Below are 14394 nucleotides of genomic sequence, written 5' to 3' on the forward strand. Positions count from 1 at the left end.
AATCCAACTCTCACATCCATACAGGACTACTGGAAAAACCATAGCCTTGACTAGATGGACCTTTGTTGGCAAAGTAATGTCTCTGCTTTTGAATATGCTATCTAGGTTGGTCATAACTTTTCTTTCAAGGAGTAAGCGTCTTTTAATTTCATGGCTGCAGTCACCATCTGCAGTGATTTTGGAGCCCCAAAATAGAAAGTCTGCCAATGTTTTCACTGTTTCGCCATCTATTTGCCATGAAGTGATGGGACCAGATGCCATGATCTTAGTTTTCTGAATGTTGAGCTTTAAGCCAACTTTTTCACTCTCCTCTTTCACCTTCATCAATAGCTCTTTAGTTCCTCTTCACTTTCTGCCATAAGGGTAGTGTCATCTGCATATCTGAGATTATTGATATTTCTCCCAGCAATCTTGATTCCAGCTTGTGCTTCATCCAGCCCAGCATTTCTCATGATGTACTCTACATATAATTTAAATAAGTAGGATGACAATATACAGCTGTGACATACTCCTTTCCTGATTTTGAACCAGTTTGTTGTTCCATGTCCAGTTCTAAGTATTGCTTCCTGACCTGCATACAGATTTCTCAAGAGGCAGGTCAAGTGGTCTGGTATTCCCATCTCTTGAAGAATTTTCCACAGGTTGTTGTGATCCACACAGGCAAAGGCTTTGACACAGTCAATAAAGCAGAAGTGGACATTTTTCCTGGAACTCTCTTGCTTTTTTGATGATCCAATAAATGTTGGCAATTTAATCTCTGGTTCCCCTGCCTTTTCTAAATCCAGCTTGAACATCTAAAAGTTCATGTCCAAGGGCAGAGAAGCCCCAGCAAGACAGTAGGCACTGGAGCAGCAGCTGCATAGCGCTTGAGCAAATGTGAGGAGATACCCCACATCCAAGAACAAAGGAGAAGCCCCAGCAAGACGGTAGGAGGGTAGGAAATCACATTTAGAATCAAACCTCATACCCACCAGAAATGCTCAAAGGGCTCAAACAAACCTTGTGTGCACCAGGACCCAGAGACCCACAGAGACTGAGACAGAACTGTGTTTGAGTATCTCCTGTGGAGGTGGATCACAATAAACTGTGCAAAATCCTGAAAGAGATGGGAATACCAGACCACCTGACCTGCCTCTTGAGAAACCTATATGCAGGTCAGGAAGCAACAGTTAGAACTGGACATGGAACAATAGACTGGTTCCAAATAGGAAAAGGAGTTCGTCAAGGCTGTATATTGTCACCCTGCTTATTTAACTTCTATGTAGAGTACATCATGAGAAACACTGGGCTGGATGAAGCACAAGCTGGAATCAAGATTGCCAGGAGAAATATCAATAACCTCAGATATGCAGATGACACCACCCTTATGACAGAAAGTGAAGAGGAACTAAAGAGCCTCTTGATGAAGGTGAAAGAGGAGAGTGAAAAAGTTGGCTTAAAGCTCAACATTCAGAAAATGAAGATCATGGCATCTGGTCCCATCACTTCATGGCAAATAGATGGTAAACAGTGGAAACAGTGGCAGACTTTATTTTGGGGGGCTCCAAAATCACTGCAGATGGTGATTGCAGCCATGAAATTAAAAGACGCTTACTCCTTGGAAGGAAAGTTATGACCAACCTAGGTAGCATATTCAAAAGCAGAGACATTACTTTGCTAACAAAGGTCTGTCAAGTCAAGGCTATGGTTTTTCCCGAAAAGCAGAGACATTACTTTGCCAACAAAGGTCCATCTAGTCAAGGCTATGGTTTTTCCAGTGGTCATGTATGGTTGTGAGAGTTGGACTGTGAAGAAGGCTGAGCGCCAAAGAATTGATGCTTTTGAACTGTGGTGTTGGAGAAGACTCTTGAGAGTCCCTTGGACTGCAAGGAGATCCAACCAGTCCATTTTGAAGGAGATCAGCCCTGGGATTTCTTTGGAAGGAATGATGCTAAAGCTGAAACTCCAGTACTTTGGCCACCTCATGTGAAGAGTTGACTCAGTAGAAAAGACTCTGATGCTGGGAGGGATTGGGGGCAGGAGGAGAAGGGAACGACAGAGGATGAGATGGCTGGATGGCATCGCTGAGTCGATGGACGTGAGTCTGAGTGAACTCCGGGAGCTGGTGATGGACAGGGAGGCCTGGAGTGCTGTGATCCATGGGGTTGCGAAGAGTTGGACACGACTGAGCGACTGAACTGAACTGATGTATGGATGTGAGAGTTGGACTGTGAAGAAAGCTGAGCGCCGAAGAATTGATGCTTTTGAATTGTGGTGTTGAAGAAGACTCTTGAGAGTCCCTTGGACTACAAGGAGATCCAACTAGTCCATTCTAAAGGGGATCAGTCCTGGGTGTTCATTGGAAGGACTGATGCTAAAGCTGAAACTCCAATACTTTGGCCACCTCATGTGAAGAGTTGACTCATGGCAAAAGACCCTGATGCTTGGAGGGATTGGGGGCAGGAGGAGAAGGGGATGACAGAGGATGAGATGGCTGGAAGGCATCACCGACTCGATGGACATGAGTTTGAATAAACTACCAGGAGTTGGTGATGGACAGGGAGGCCTGGCATGCTGTGATTCATTGGGTAGCAAAGAGTCGGACACGACTGAGCGACTGAACTGAACTGAACTGTGGAGGTAAGGGTCAGCAGTGGCCTGCCACAGAGGCAGGGGTTCTGGGTGCAGCAGACCTGGGTGTGGCATAAGCCCTCTTGGAGGAGGTCGCCATTAATCCCACCATAGATCCGCCAGAACTTACACAGGACTAGGAAACAAACTCTTGGGCACAAACAGAAACTTGTGTGCACCAGGATCCAGGAGAAAGGAGCAGTGACCCCACAAGAGACTGACCCAGACTTGCCCAGAATTGTCCAGGAGTCTCCAGCAGATGCTTGGGTCAGTGGTGGCCTGCTGCAGGGTCGGGAGCACTGAGTGCAGCAGTGCGTGGGGGACCTTTTGAAGGAGGTCGCCATTATCTTCATTACCTCCACCATAGTTTGGCCCCAGGTCATACAACAGGGAGGGAACACAGCCCTGCCCATCAGCAGAAAATTGGATTAAAGATTTATTGAACATGGCTCCGCCCATCAGAACAAGATTGATCCCCCTCAGTCAGTCTCTCCCATCAGGAAGCTTCCATAAGTCTCTTACCCTTCTCCACCAGAGGGCAGATAGACTGAAAACCACAATCACAGAAAACTAGCAATCTGGTCACATGAACCACAGCCTTGTCTAACTCAACAAAACTATGAGCCATGCCATGTAGGGCCACCCAAGACAGACGGGTCATGGTGGAAAGTTTTGACAAAACATGGTCCACTGGAGAAGGGAATGGCAAACCACTTCAGTATTCTTGCCTTGAGAACCCCATGAACACTATGAAAAGGCAAAAAGGCAGGACACTGAAATATGAACTCCCCAAGTCAGTGGTGCCCAATATGCTACGGGAGATCAGTGGAGAAATAACTCCAGAAAGAATGAAGAGACGGAACCAAAGCAAAAACACCACCCAGTTGTGGATGTGACTGGAGATAGAAGCAAGGTCCGATGCTATAAAGAGAAGCACTGCCTAGAACCTGGAATGTTAGCTCCATGAATCAAGGCAAATTAGAAGTGGTCAAACAGGAGATGGCAAGAGTGAACATTTACATTTTAGGAAGCAGTGAACTAAAATGGACCGGAATGGGTGAATTTAACTCATATGACTATTACATCTACTACTGTGGGCAAGAATCCCTTGGAAGAAATGGAGTAGCTCTCATAGTCAAAAAAAAAAAGTCCCAAATGCAGTACTTGGATGCAATCTCAAAAATGAAAGAATGATCTCTGTTCGTTTCCAAGGCAAACCATTCAATATCACAGTAATCCAAGTCTATGCCCTGACCAGTAATGCTGAAGAATCTGAAGTTGAATTGTTCTATGAAGACCTACAAGACCTTCTAGAATTAACACCTGAAAAAGATGTCCTTTTCATTATAGGGGACTGGAATGCAAAAGTAGGAAGTCAAGAAATATCTGGAGTAACAGGCAAATTTGGCCTTGGACTACAGAATGAAGCAGGGCAAAGGCTACTACAGTTTTGCCAAGAGAATGCACTGGTCATAGCAACACCCTCTTCCAAAAACACAAGACTCTACACATGGACATAACCAGATGGTCAACACCGAAATCAGACTGATTATATTCTTTGCAGCCAAAGATGGAGAAGCTCTATACAGTCAGCAAAAACAAAACCAGGAGCTGACTGTGGCATAGGCCATGAACTCCTTATTGCCAAATTCAGACTTAAATTGAAGAAAGTGGGGAAATCACTAGACCATTTAGGTATGAACTAAATCAAATCCCTTACAATTATACAGTGGAAGTGGCAAATAGATTCAAAAAATTAGATCTGATAGATGGAGTGTCTGAAGAACTATGGACAGAGGTTCATGACATCATACAGGAGGCAAGGATCAATACCATCCCAAAGAAAAGAAATGCAAAAAGGCAAAATGGTTGTCCGAGGAGGCCTTACAAATAACTGTGAATAGAAGATAAGCAAAAGGCAAAGGAGAAAAGGAAAGACATTCCCATTTGAATGCAGAGTTCCAAAGAATAGCAAGGAGAGATAAGAAAGCCTTCCTCAGTGATCAGTGCAAAGAAATAGAGGAAAACAATAGAATGGGAAAATCTAGAGATCTCTTCAAGAAAATTAGAGATACCATGGGAACATTTCATGCAAAGATGGGCTCAATAAAGGACAGAAATGGTATGGACCTAACAGAAGCAGAAGATATTAAGAAGAGGTGGCAAGAATACACAGAAGAACTATACAAAAAAGATCTTGACGACCCAGATAATCACAATGGTGTGGTCACCACCCTAGAGCCAGACATCCTGGAATGCGTAGTCAAGTGGGCCTTAGGAAGCATCACTACGAACAAAGCTCGTGGAGGTGATGGAATTCCAGTTGAGCTATTTCAAATCCTAAACATGACGCTGTGAAAGTGCTGCACTCATTATGCCAGCAAATTTGGAAAACTCAGCAGTGCCCACAGGACTGGAAAAGGTCAGTTTTCATTCCAATCCCAAAGAAAGGCAATGCCAAAGAATGCTCAAACTACTGCACAATTGCACTCATTTCACACGCTAGTAAAGTAATGCCCAAAGGTCTCCAAACCGGGCTTCAGCAGTACATGAAGGAGAACAGGACTGGACAAGAAGTTCCTGCTTGAATCTTTTCAAGAACAGCTGTTGGGGCTCAGCCTTCTGAAAATGCAAGGACTGTAGTGTTGGAGATGTGGTAAGAGGAGTGGAAGGAAGGGTTTGACCTTTGATTCCATCTGTCCAGTGACCTCCAGGGCAGAAGTTAGGGAAAGGGGGGCCTCTGGGCGGGTGCTGCCTGAGACTCTTCGCAGGTGAGGAGGAAAGTCAGAGGACCTGGCCCCCTGAGGTTGGCTGCACCTTGACATGTGTGCCTCTTTCCACTTCCTGCACCCTAACCCCTACAGGGCAGGTCTATCCTAGATGTCAGGTGCCAGATGGAGGCTGACACCCTGCCCACCTGCCCAGTCCCTCTTGTCTAGCTTAGACCTTGGTCCTCATAAACCAAGTCACTCTTTGTCAAAGACTCTGCAGAGATCACAGCTTCTTCCCTTTAGGGCTGGGAGGAAAGCAGCATCCAGGTCAAGTCAGGCTTGTACCACGCACCGTGAGAATCAGCTCTTCAGATGCTGTCATTAGAAAGCTCACCCCTTCCATCTCCTGGATCAGGACTCTCCCTGCTGCCAGCCCCAACTCACTGTCCAAGCCCCTCACTCCACCCCCAGCTCTAGGACTTCCCATAGTCATGCCATCCCCAGTCACTGAGGTCCCAGCCAGCTCACATTATCAAGATGCAATGTTCCTGATTACCCTTGAGTGTGTGCTGAGTCACTTCAGTCCTGTCCGACTCTTTGTGACCCTGTGAACTATAACCCGCCAGGTTCCTCTGTCCATGGGGATTCTCCAGGCAAGAATACTAGAGTGGGTTGCCATGCCCTCCTCAGGGGATCTTCCCGACCCAGGGATTGTACCCAGGTCTCTTGTGTCTCCTGCATTGACAGGAGGGTTCTTTACCACCAGCCCACCTGGGAAGCCCATCAGTTCAGTTCAGTTCAGTAGCTCAGTCGTGTCCGACTCTTTGCGACCCCATGAATTGCAGCACGCCAGGTCTCCCTGTCCATCACCAACTCCCGGAGTTCACTCAGACTCACGTCCATCAAGTCAGTGATGCCATCCAGCCATCTCCTCCTCTGTCATCCCCTTCTCCTCCTGCCCTCAATCCCTCCCAGCATCAGAGTCTTTTCCAATGAGTCAACTCTTTGCATGAGGTGGCCAAAGTACTGGAGTTTCAGCTTCAGCATCATTCCTTCCAAAGAAATCCCAGGGCTGATCTCCTTCAGAATGGACTGGTTGGATCTCCTTGCAGTCCAAGGGACTCTCAAGAGTCTTCTCCAACACCACAGTTCAAAAGCATCAATTCTTCGGCGCTCAGCCTTCTTCACAGTCCAACTCTCACATCCATACATGACCACTGGAAAAATCATAGCCTTGACTAGACGGACCTTTGTTAGCAAAGTAATGTCTCTGCTTTTGAATATGCTATCTAGGTTGGTCATAACTTTCCTTCCAAGGAGTAAGCGTCTTTTAATTTCATGGCTGCAATCACCATCTGCAGTGATTTTGGAGCCCCCAAAAATAAAGTCTGACACTGTTTCCACTGTTTCGCCATCTATTTGCCATGAAGTGATGGGACCAGATGCCATGATCTTCGTTTTTTTAATGTTAAGCTTTAAGCCAACTTTTTCACTCTCCTCTTTCACTTTCATCAAGAGGCTTTTGAGTTCCTCTTCACTTTCTGCCATAAGGGTGGTGTCATCTGCATATCTGAGGTTATTGATATTTCTCCTGGCAATCTTGATTCCAGCTTGTGCTTCCTCCAGCCCAGCGTTTCTCATGATGTACTCTGCATATAAGTTAAATAAGCAGGGTGACAATATACAGCCTTGACGAACTCCTTTTCCTATTTGGAACCAGTCTGTTGTTCAATGTCCAGTTCTAATGGTTGCTTCCTGACCTGCATACAAATTTCTCAAGAGGCAGATCAGGTGGTCTGGTATTCCCATCTCTTTCAGAATTTTCCACAGTTTATTGTGATCCACACAGTCAAAGGCTTTGGCATAGTCAATAAAGCAGAAATAGATATTTTTCTGGAGCTCTCTTGCTTTTTCGATGATCCAGCGGATGTTGGCAATTTGATCTCTGGTTCCTCTGCCTTTTCTAAAACCAGCTTGAACATCAGGAAGTTCACGGTTCACATATTGCTGAAGCCGGGCTTGGAGAATTTTGAGCATTACTTTACTAGCATGTGAGATGAGTGCAATTGTGCGGTAGTCTGAGTATTCTTTGGCATTGCCTTTCTTTGGGATTGGAATGAAAACTGACCTTTTCCACTCTTGTGGCCACTGCTGAGTTTTCCAAATTTGCTGGTATATTGAGTGAAGCACTTTCACAGCATCATGTTTAGGATTTGAAATAGCTCAACTGAAATTTCATCACCTCCACTAGCTTTGTTCGTAGTGATGCTTTCTAAGGCCCACTTGACTTCACCTTCCAGGATGTCTGGCTCTAGGTCACTGATCACACCATCGTGATTATCTGGGTTGTGAAGATCTTTTTTGTAGTTCTTCTGTGTATTCTTGCCACCTCTTCTTAATGTCTTCTGCTTCTGTTAGGTCCATACCATTTCTGTCCTTTATCGAGCTCATCTTTGCATGAAATGTCCCCTTGGTATCTCTAATTTTCTTGAAGAAATCTCTAGTCTTTCCCATTCTGTTGATTTCCTCTATTTCTTGCATTGATCACTGAGGAAGGCTTTCTTATCTCTTCTTGCTATTCTTTGGAACTCTGCATTCAGATGCTTATATCTTTCCTTTTCTCCTTTGCTTTTTGCTTCTCTTCTTTTCACAGCTATTTGTAAGGCCTCCCCAGACAGCCATTTTGCTTTTTTGTATTTCTTTTCTTTGGGGATGGTCTTGATCCCTGTCTCCTGTACAATGTCATGAACCTCATTCCATAGTTCATCAGGTACTCTATCTATCAGATCTAGGCCCTTAAATCTATTTCTCACTTCCACTGTATAATCATAAGGGATTTGATTTAGGTCATACCTGAATGGTCTAGTGGTTTTCCCTACTTCCTTCAATTTAAGTCTGAATTTGGTAATAAGGAGTTCATGATCTGAGCCACAGTCAGCTCCTGGTCTTGTTTTTGTTGACTGTATGGAGCTTCTCCATCTTTGGCTGCAAGAACATAATCACTCTGATTTCGGTGTTGACCATCTGGTGATGTCCATGTGGATCCATATAAATATCACTCCCCAACAGAACAAAAGGACAGCACCAAGAGCGTCTTGCCTCCCCGCAGAGCGTCATTCTGGCCTCGGCTATCTGTGGGTTGAGAACCCGGGAAGCAGTTCTAGAACTCCCTCCAGGGTCCTCGGGTCCCTCAGCACTGCTGCCGATCCTCAGTCCTCAGTCTCCCCCTGCAGAGGCTCTGCTACCACTCTTGGTAGAGTAGGCAGAATCCACCTCTGCAAAACCCAGAGGCTCTCCCTGGGGGAGGGTAGAGGAGGGATGCTGAGTGAGCAGGGCTGCCTGTCACAGCAGCTGCTCCCTGGTTTGGGGTCACAAGGAGGGAGCATCGACTGTGGAAACTCCGGGCTCCTGCACATTTGCTCCCTGGAGGCAAAGAGTCTTCAGCTGACCTCTCTACAAACACATCTTCTCATCTCCATCTGGGATTGAGAGTCTTTAATAGAGTTTAATATCTGGACTCGAAAATGCATTACCATTTATAAAGTCATCTTTAATAATTTCATACCATAATCTTCAAAATTTAATAAGCCCTCCAGAGATAATTAATAAAAGTGTGACCTAACTTAAAAAGTAAAATGTAGTGCTATAATATCTTCAGTTATTAAAAGGCAGCTCCCAGGGGTCCTGTCCTGTGATCTTTTCCCACCTTTCACGGAAACTTCGCTTTTTCTCAGCAGTGCCTTCAGCAGGAGGGAAGGGGGACAAGAGATTCAGACCAGTCAAAGAGTTAAATTCTCACCTTTGAGCTCAATTCCAAGAGCTGGGTGCTTAAAAGAGAACTGATTTTCTTTTGAATTTCAAAGGATGTATTTGATTTGGAAGATGTGGAACCAGAGCTCTGTCAATGCAGCCTGGAGTTAAAGTCCCAGAGCAGAGGAGGTGAATGTGGAGAAGGAAGCAGGATAGGATAAAGAACCATCTCCCTGCTGAGATGGGCCTGGGGGTCATCAAGAGGATTTGGAAGTGGTGACACCATATGTGGGACATTATCTGTGTGCCTTTGAAGGGACTGAGAGAGCTGAGTTACGTGGAGGGGAGCCTGAAAGCAGAGGACAGGAGGCTTCCCCACTTGGTGCTGAAATTCTGAAATAGCATCACCCAGATGCTTTACAGTGTCGTGGGATCCCTGGAAAATAGAGCTGGTGGCACCACATGTTTAGTAACATATTTGTCAAGATTCTTGGTTTAAAACAAAGAAACTCATTCTGGCTAAATGATCAGAAAAGACATTTATCGGCAGGTGACAAAGCATCCACGAGTGGACAGAAGGAATGTAGGACACGAGGCCTCAGTTGGGCAGTCGGCTGGGCAGTCTCTGGCCTTTGGCCTCTGCCCATGCAGATGCCACAGCCAAGTGTCTGAAGCTGGTCAACTCATGCTCTCTGCTGGCTGCACAACGCCGGCCCATATCCTTCTACAGATGATTCCATCATTCTCACACGGCTGATTCTCTGAGACTCACTAGTCAGGCCCACCCTTGTTCCCAGCCCGCTCCTCACTCACTGGGAGGACCATGACCCACCCCACAGTGAGCTCTGGCCAGCACATTGTCTCAGAGTCCCTGCCCAATGTCTGCATCCCTCTCCAAAAGAAATGAAAGGTTAGTCGCCCAGTCGTGTCCAACTCTTTGTGACCCCATGAACTGTAGCCCACCAGGCTCCTCTGTCCATGGGATTCTCCAGGAAAAGAGTACTGGAGTGGGGTGACATGCCCTCCTCCAGAGGATTTTCCTGACCCAGGGATGGAACCCAGGTCTCCCACATTGCAGACAGTTTCTTTACCACCTGAGCCACCAGGGAAGCATTGTAGATTTTCTCCTGGCTCTGGAAGAACTGAGAGAGACTAGGGGTGGGAAGGAACACAGACAGACGTTCGCTCAGGCCCTCTCCGGCTCCAGAAAATATTTCTCATTTTGGTTCCCCCAAAATATTTCCTATTTGGGGGAATCCCAAGATAAAAAGGAATAGCTTTACCTCTAAAGCCATGCAGTAGAGGAGAAGGGAAGCAGTTCCTCCCTCTCCCCACCTGCCAGCCCATAGGGTGGACATGTGACCTGAGTATGGCCAATCAGGTGCTACCACCAGGCCTTGGCTCCTGCATGATGCAGGACCCAGGATCGAGTAGCTGGTTTCCATGGTGGCAGAGGTGGGATGAAGTTCAGCAGTCTTGGAGCAGCAATGCCCACGGCCAAGGTGAATAGGGCTCAGCTGTCTGCTGTCTGTGTCTCGTGGCACCCTGCCCTCTCTGAAGCTGAGATGGCACAGAAACACCCACTGAGAACTAATTTCTCCCCAGAAGTGAGGACAGTGGGAGGAGAAAGGGTCCGTTCTGAATTCAGTTGAATACTTAACCAAATGTACAATGTCTTAAACCAGAAGAAACTGCACTACCAAGGTTAAAGTTGGTTGGTTGATACATAGTGAGAGGGATGGTCCTGCCTTCAGTGAAAATGAGGTCTCGTAAGCATGTTCAGTTAAGTGATTCAAACAATGAGCTTGTTTTCTGTCTGATGTAGATAGTGGGATTCAGTGCAAAGAGTCTCCAAGCAGGGATCTAGAAGTTGTTGCATATCTGAGCACAGTGCATGGCCATGAGTGGGTTCAGGAGGAAGAAGGAACTCAGCCGTGGCTGCGGAGTGGCCCCCAGGCCTGGAGCCCTCCCTACTGCTGATGGGAAACAGTTTCCCCTGAGCACTTGGGGCTGGAGCTGGAAAACACCTTTATCTTTTCTTAAATTTCTTGTCTTTTACAAAACCCCTGGAGTCTTCCCTTTCGCTCAGAATCCCACTGTCTTCCCTGCCATTTATGATGCTGCCTTTAGACCACACTCCTTGGTGCCCTGCACCACACCATTGCTGTCCCCACCACCAACCCGGGAGCCCAGCACCTGCCCTGACATGTGGGCTCAGCCTGCTGGAGAGTGGTCAGCAAGGGGACACCATCTCAGAGGAGCGATGGAGAAAAAAAATGGAGCTGATGAAGGAAAGACTACAGGATAACGGCAGGAGCCTCCATATAGCTAGGATGGTCAGCTTTGACTCAGGAATGAGTGTGGGCACTTGGAAGTAGGAGAAAAGAGGACCAAATGGCCTCCTGGGACCCTTGCCAGGCTCCCCATTCACCGGCAGACAGGAAATAAAGGAGGTGGGCTGTGAATCAGATCCCCTTCTACCTCAGAGGCACATTTCTTAATGGTTCAACAGAAAGTATGGCCCAAAAAGAAAGACAACTGGACTATCTAGCTAGAACTAGATGATTTCAATAGCTCTTAAATGACCTTACCACATCCCAGATGGACAGTACACGTCTGGGGACAGGAGAGAGAGCAGGCCAACACTGTTCTCCTCACTCACAAGCACACCAGTGGCCAGTTCCTCACTGGAGGGCACACACCAGCAGCTGAAGCTGACAGGTCCCTCTAACCACCCCACAGGAGCCCATCCCTGCCCTTCCATCACAAAGAAGCAAAACTTCCTGTTGAGGGACAGTCTCACCATTGCCTAAGAGTTAGCAGTTAGGTTTCCCACTAAACAATGTCCTAGGAACTTCCTTGGCAGTCCCGTGGTTAAGACTCCATGATCCCAATGCAGGGGACACAGATTCAGTGCCCCCTGGTTGGGGAACTAAAATCCCACATGCCACAAGGCAAGGCAAAAAAAAAAAAAGATGTCCTACATTCCAAGGAGGTGAGTTCAAATCAAGGTTGAGGTTGAAGGTGTAAATCGGGATTAAATTTAAATATCCAAAAGAGACTTGAAAGTTACAGAATCTCAACAAGATTTTGTCAAGGACACAAAAGAGATTCAGCAAGGTGTGGATAAGAGAAACAACTGGGGAAAAATAAAACTACTCCTGTTTACACTACTCTGGGCTGAGCATCCTCAACCAGCTAATGATGGGGCAGCCTCAGCGCAGTCACCCAGCCCTTAAAGCTCCAGACAGGCTGGTAGAGAGAATGTGCTCCCATGCCCTCGTTCCCTTAAGGAACTGAAACCATACACATCTTGCTGGTCTTTTCCCATCCTGTATAAAGGAGCAGGAGCTGGCAAGAGGTGAGAAGAGGAAGAAAAGCCACATGGTATTGGGCTTCGTGCTTCCCATCATTGTCTCCCCTAGCCAGGCAACCCCTTCAACAGAGAGCAAAATTGAGTCTCTTGGAAGTGAAGCAATGAGCCCTTCTTGCTCATTAATAAGCAATGAGTTCTTAAATTTATACCAAGCGTGTATACTCTTTCCTCTATGTGACAACAGCATGAGATAACATGGCGTGCGTGCATGCTAAGTCACATCAGTCCTGTCCGACTCTGCGACCCTGTGAACTGTAGCCCATCAGGCTCCTCTGTCCATGGGATTCTTCAGGCAAGAATACTGAAGTGAGTTGCCATGTCCTCCTCCAGGGGATCTTCCCGACCCAGGAACCGAACCCATGTCCCTGCATCTCCTGCATTGCAGGTGGATTCTTTACCACTGAGCCACCTGGGAAGCCCATGAAATGACACTATCCTTGCCTAAAAATAAATCATTCTCATCTTTCTCTTATTTTCCCAAATCCACACCACTCTGCACAGGTCTCTTGCCCCTGTCCCCTCCCCCAAGACCTGGCTTTGTCATCATCAGCAATGCATTTCCTGATATTTTCCTGGATGCTAAGAATCACGCCAAACATCCCTGAGTCTGAGCCCCCTTCCTCAGCCCTCATGAGAAAGTGGCCATGAAGACAGATCTTTTTTATGAACCACAATCCCAACCTCACTGGATGGTGCCTTTCTCACTTGAAAATATGCCAACTAAGAAGGTTAAGTTTCTTCTCTATAAAATGCCACTCTGTTTGTTTTTACAGGTTCAAGTCCCCATATTTGGTCAAGCAGCCTAGAAACGGGATTCCAGAGGGAACTTCTGCCAGAATTACTAGGCCAGACTTAAATCATTTCCCTCCCTAAGCTGCCTCCCGCCCAGTCTCCCAGGGCTCAGCTGACCAAGGACCAGAGTTCCTTCGCTCATTCATCCCCTTAGCCACCCATAGGACTGGTCTTGGCTGAGCACTGGAAGAGGTGGTGAGCCCCAGAGCTCAGGTAGGGGAGATGTTGATGAGAATCAGGGAGCAGCCCACAGGGGCCACGGGGAGCTCCTGCGGCAGCACAGCAGGAGGAGTCCAGACTCAAATTCAGGAGGCCAGGAAGGGCCTGAGGAGGAGACACATGGACCGACATTTGCTGGACGTCTGCTGGCTCAGAAGCAGTCTGTTTCCGCCTGAGGCTTGAGGGTGGTGGGGTGAAGCATGCACTGGAGTGGACTGGGTCCAAGTTCAAACATGATTTCTCCTGCTTCCGGAAAAGATGGAGTAACAGGGACTGGATTTCCCCGCCTCCGTTGAAACAACAACAAACACATTAGATGTACAAAATAATGGTTTTCAAGACCCTGGATATCTGGCCATGAAGAATGGTGACCCATGAGAGATGGGAAACAGATATGGTGAGCTTCCTGCTTTGAGGGAGCTTCAAGGGAGGAAGCGGGGTGGGGTCCATGCGGGGCCCTGGTTCTACGAGGTGAGGAGACAGCAGTGAGAGTCCAGAGGGACAAAGGTGATCAGAGTCCCCAGGACAGAGTCGGAAGGAGGACAGAGGGGCACAGGAATGGAAATCTAGAGATGTGCAGCCCATCCCCATGAGTACTTAGCAAGTTGTGTGTGTGTGTGTGTGTGTGTATAAACCACGGGAAGCTTGCATGGGAGGCACCTTCAAGAATTAGGGGGATCAGCATTCAACAAGGCCAGAAATAGCATCCATTCCCACAGGCCAGACTGAAAAACCAAAATCATGAAATGTGGGTCCCAGTCACAAGAGTCTTTGACTTCAGCCCCAGGTATGAAATCCGCATGAGCCCCTCAGACAAGGACCTACCTCTCGGTGCCCTGGGGTGCTTCTGGGTGGCTGGGTGTCACGCTCTTGTCTTCACTGTCCCTGTGCACGCTGCCTCTCCCGGGTGGTCCTGGGCTCGTGGCCATGAAGCAG

This window comes from Bos grunniens, chromosome 28, assembly GCF_055505025.1.
Source record: "Bos grunniens cultivar Pamir isolate PY7600 chromosome 28, Bosgru_T2T1.0, whole genome shotgun sequence".
Lineage (NCBI taxonomy): Eukaryota > Metazoa > Chordata > Mammalia > Artiodactyla > Bovidae > Bos > Bos grunniens.